The sequence below is a fragment of the Hetaerina americana genome, unplaced genomic scaffold (assembly GCF_022747635.1).
Source record: "Hetaerina americana unplaced genomic scaffold, ioHetAmer1.1.p SCAF_2, whole genome shotgun sequence".
Lineage (NCBI taxonomy): Eukaryota > Metazoa > Arthropoda > Insecta > Odonata > Calopterygidae > Hetaerina > Hetaerina americana.
Window position 1 is genome coordinate 46,559,440 of NW_027286763.1, and position 6,000 is coordinate 46,565,439.

Here is a 6,000-nt window from a genome sequence, read left to right on the forward strand (position 1 = left end):
GTTAAATAATGTTTCTTCGCTTTCCTCACAATAAAATCCATCGGTATCCATTTATTACATACATTTTCTAAGTGATGAATACGACTATTTTTCCGCACGACAATTTTTACGATGCATCCTTGCACCAGCGTTTTTCGCAAGTATCAATATTTTTTATTGGACAAAAAGTTTGAATTTATACGTAGTCAAAATCTCAGTATTCTATTCAATATAGGAAAATCTATGAGAACTTTATGCCAGCCAAAAGACAAGCATTAATAGCTTGTCATGAAAGAATTGTTCAGATTCTGGCTACCTCAAAATAATTTCGTGCCCTGTTGATTAATAATTATAAAAATCTTTTATATTGAAATGTGACTGCTATCTTCACTCTTTTTAGTTTAGTTTAATGTTATTGAGATAGGGATCCATAAAATAATGTGAAAGGGAAAAGGTATAGTCCAGTAGCAGTCACGCGTGACTTGGTGAAAATATGAATATCCGTTATGAAAATAAACTTGGTAATTTCATTTTCACTGTGTATTTCATGTTATACCTTGTACTAGAATTAATGCAAACGAAGGCACTGAAACTGCTGGCGTGAGATGAACGTTTTCTAATAAGAAAAATCAGAGCGACTAGATTAAGAAGTGGGAGAACAGTAGACAAGATGATGAAAACCGATTTTATTTACATAAATTATGCGTCTCTATTCTCTGGAGTAATGTGTTTTCTCTTTAGCGATGCATTTGTCTGAAAATCATGGAGAAATATCTGACTTTATTCTCTCTTAAGTCTTCCACTCGTAAATTTGCCTGAGATCATGGTTATTAAGAGGCTGGAAAATAAAGTTTCTTGGGCAATAACAGCTATAATGGGACAACGCAGTTGAAAAGCCCTAAGAATTATCGTTAAGTGGTTTCAGGGAATCCCCATCAAAGTTGAATCTCTCAATTCCTCATTCAGCATTTTCACCTGAAATCACCATTTGGCTAAACTTAACACCCATTGCCCTTTATACCCATAGGAACTCTAGATTTAATCCCTCCTCGACGATATATGAAAAACTATATCGCCGAGTACATTCTGCCTTAATGTAATTTTTAATACGGTGATGCATATTAACTACGGGTTGGGAAATTGGTGCGGTAACTGAGAATATGGCAACTGTGGTAACTGAGAATATAACATGGTATTGGGGTTATAAATTCCAGCAAATTTTGGAGGACCATTAATGTGACTTCATTTCATGAGAACGCACACCACTGTGCGCTCCATCCCAATTAACTCTTTTTTGTAATTTTGGTGTAATTGTGAGCATGGAAACTGATTGAACGACAAGGTTATATACAGGTGCTATTCAATTTGAACGATAATAAAATTTTATTTGAGTAAATTACTGAGCAAAAATTCCGTTTTTTGATATTGTTAACTTAATTTTTAATGTATACCTAATACAAATTTAATTGATTTTACTCCAATAGTGCGTTAGTGGTAGCCGTCACAGATACGCGACGTATTCAGTTATCCTTCGAAAATGATGAAGGTAGGATGTGACAAGAAATACGCAGCACTGAAGTTTGCTTTCTCATGAATAAATCGCCAACATATTCAACACAACTTACAGGCTTATGGAGAATTGGATCTTTCTTATGCTCGTAGCATAGCTATAATATGCTTTCAAATGATTAAAGAGGAAAGACAATTAATTTCAAAGGAAGGTGAACCCAGAGTTTCAGTCTCTTCTCTTCTGGAAGTAAGCATCAATACTGCTGCTACCATTGTGACAGAGGATCGTCGAAGAATGTTTAAAGCACTCCCAAAAATATTTAAACTTAACTTCGGGAGCCTGAACCAACTGTACATAACGAGAATTTCACATATGATGTTTCCATGCGCGAAGGGTTCTCAGACTGCTCATTCGCGAACAACAGGACGTTCACGTACAGGTTTATTTGCGCTGAAATTGATGTTAAAGGCGGATGGGGTGTTTTCTCGAAGGTTATTACTGCAGAATAAACTTGGCTAAACCGTCCTAAAAGTAAGCAATAAAGTTATGCGTGAAAATGTCCGGAAACAACAACGCAAAAGAGACCATATTGGTGGATTTGCTAAGAAAGTCATCGTCTTGTCATTTTTAAATATTTGGGGATTTGAGTATCCCCCTATCTTAGCAGCGCACAAAACTGTTTATGAATCTACTGAAAAATCTTCAAATTCATATCAACCGCACAAGGTTACATGTCATAACAACATGCTAGAGACTGCACCACGATGATGCACGGGCGCGCACCGCAAATTTTGTTGCTGGATATCTTGCAAAAATCAAGTTGAAGTTCCTTCATCACCCTCCCTATAATCCGTACCTTTTCCTTTGTGCCTTTTCCTGCTCCCTATGTGAAGAAACACCTTCGTGGGAAGCGTTTTGCATCATCAGAAGTAAGCGTAGGCGAATTGAACATACTATATTTCAACTTTCATCGGCTGTCGCTGACGCAATACTGAAGTTAAATCAATTAAGTTTATACCGAATATTTACATTACATTACATAGTACCCTGCAAATCACCATTAAAGTGTGTGGCATGGGGCGATTGCACATTAGACTAATTTTAACTCAAAATACTTTTACCCCCTAGCGCGGTAGGACAACGTCATTCTGATCACTTATTATTCGTGGGAAAAGTTACATCTATCTGATCTGCACTTAAGCTCTGGAATTTCAATGATATGATCTCTCCTACCGTAGTACGAATGGGCTAATAATGCATTTTTAACGTCATCGCGCAAAATACATCCTACCAATTTGCATTATTAACTAAGATAAAAATATGATGAAATTAATATTTGGCAAAATACTTTATTCTAATAAAAAGTTATGATCAATCTTTATTAAATCACCCCCGTAAATTTGGATTAAAAAAATTTATTTTAAAAAACTTCCATGATTGAATCACCGCCTTAAATCCGCACCACTATATTATTTCAAATTTACGAAAACTATAACAGTCGCAGAGAGGAAAAATGTCGAATAAAACATTAACATGCATATAGGTAGATGGGAGCGTTTACACCCACGTGACCGCGGCAGGTGGCGGCGTAGGCCGTAGCGACAAGCTTCGTGGAATGCTGCGACCACTTTCAATTAGTTCGTAAAAAAAAATGCAGTTAATTCGTACTGTTCACATTGTAGTGCCACCGCGGCGGTACTGTAAAATGCACGCGACTCGCCACGCGAGAGGATAGAACCGCATCTATATTTGCCATGCATAGGTCGACCTCCATCACCACCTTCCTGTTGCTTCTTTGTTTTGTGCTCCAACAATAAAGGACGGCAAAGAAGTTAACAACCAATTAGTGCAACCGATGGGACAAACGCACCTGCTTATGTAATTTTAAAGGAAGAGTAACCTGAAACGCAAGCTTCTCGATCTTATCGACGAAATAATGAACGATAAATTCTTCTCACATCGTCCTCATGAATCCTGCTTCACGTAGTAATCCAAGTGATGCTTTAATTATTTACTGCACATGGACTGTCCAAAGACAGGAGTTTTTTTTATTCAATCCTCATGATATCCCATTGCATGATCTGGTAAACTAGGTAATTACACGCACGAACAAAATACGTGCGAGTTTTAACACCACATAAGATGAGCATGTGGGTCTATTGCATTTCATTTCAACAGCCCATGCTAAAATATGATTAAGTGTAATAATTAGCTTATTTTGGTACATATCTTCTAATCCAATCAATATATTTGGTAAAATCTCGTGTAACTATGAAGAGTACAAAATAATCTCAGAGGTTTTAGAGCCGTAAACACTTCTTTCTAAGGAATCGTAATCAATGATTTCAATACTTATTATAAATTGACATAGACTTGTAGATCTTTTTGGCCAGGTAACATACTTTCTTATACCTGGACATGTACTGAAAATACGTAAGAGTTCATTTTCATTAAACGGTGAATTTATTTTTTTGCTGGTTTTAACCTGTTTTGCGTGGCCTTTTAAAGGTTATATCGTGATTTCTTTGAGATTGTGCGAAGCTACTCAGTAATATTTTTATCTATAATGTGTTTAATGTTAGGTAAGTTAGGTAAATTTTGCATTTGAGTGCGGAATTTCGGAGTAACTGATTGAACAATAAAATCCAAATAAATCGGCTAGCAACTTTTTCCAAGTTGAAATTCTTGGATTCTGCCACGTTTCCAAAATTATTTTCGAGATATTAGGTACCTTCAGATGTTTTTTCAAGGCTTGATCGAACATGAATCATTTTATTGAAATCTGATAATTTTACTTCTCCAACTACCAAAATTCAAACCAACCGAACAACTCGGAATATTGTCATTAAAGTTAATTTCTAATGGGTAATTGAAGAAGTGGTTAAGTAGTTAAAAATTTTTCGATCTTCAAATCTTATTCGCTGACTCAATTTATTGGAAATAAGGGAAGGATTCCTTTTAGCTACCCGTATTTGACGGAACGAGGCCCTTTTAAAAAACAGGTAGAAAAAGAAGCATACTTGAAACAAAAGTCTGTTCTCAAGGAGTTTAATATATTTAAATCATTCATTGCTAGGAAAACGTTTGATAAAATAATTGCTGAAAAATCGTTTACAATTTTTGTGAAATTTTCATAGCAAATCCTTCAAGCAGTAACTTTTCGGGAGTAATTCAGACATGGAAAGTGGATGTATAACAACTACACTTTCCACTATTGTAAATATCGTTGGAATTAATGTATGTAATCGTTCAGTTCTGTCTCTTTTTGGTACGTAAGATTTTAGCATAATTTCCTAAATATGTATTACTATATTGGTGATGTTTGTAAAATTTTCCCAGGGGTTCAACAATGAAAAGAAGAGTTCAACGACAGCTACCAGAGATGGATATATTTTTTAGGGATCAATAAAAGAATACCGTACCAAAGAGAGAGGAGGTACGTCAGCTCATGGGATAGTCCGTGAAGGCGAGGGGATGAGAACGGGGAGAGGGATGTCTAAGGACAAAATGCTGTCCGAGGGGCGAGTAAGATGGGGGAAGCGCACAGGAAAGGAAAGAAATTGCGTACAACCTCATGATAATAGGGAGAAAAAATATCTAAATACGGACCGCACTCTTTGGGTGCTCTAAATGATATTATGGCTATGAGGTTATAACGCAAAGCGCATAACTAACTTTCAATTATAATTTTACCTCGCATCACACTTTAAAACTGAAAAAAAAACATTGCTGGATTTCAAGACATACCGTCATGTAAAAGTAGCATTGCTAAAAATCATCAATAGTTGCCTTTCTATAATAAATCCTATAGCGTAACGGTGATATGACTCAGATGCATTTGATTAAATCAGCTAAATAGAGAGAAGTGTATTTGGTTAAGCATCGGAAGCGGTTGTAAGAGAGGTATGAAATATTAATTTATAGAATCTACGGATATTCACGTTATTTAAACTGATTGTGTGGAAAAACTTCATGGTAAAGTCACTATGCGTATATTCGTCAAGTAGGAGGTGATTTACAAGAATATATTGTGTGCACTTATTTGTCACAGTTTTTTCCTCTTTTGGCCACCTCTGGAGCACGTCAATTCGAATTAGTATTTTCCAGCTTTGAACTTCGCCTGAGGTAAATGCTTTCACTCTTATGTTCCCCTCTGCCCATTACGTTTGGGTCTTGGATTTTATTCTACGATATTATCGTATCTTGGAAACACTTGGTGGTCTCAACTTCTGGATTTGAAGGTTTTCCTATTTCACGGTTCTTTTTTCATGAACTCACATTTCTGGATATTTATTGTACTTCTTAATACCAGCGTACATTGGTTTTCCTATTCTTAAAGAATTTCAGTGTGTCATCGATGAGTCTTTCTAGGTCCTTTCGGTTGATAATCAGAAAAACATAGATCTTCTTTTCCTGATGGTTTATTGGATCTTTACTACCTGAATTTATGTATAGTTTTTGGTTCCCATCCCTTCAATATGAGTCAACTTCTGATCTTCGAAGTCCCAATG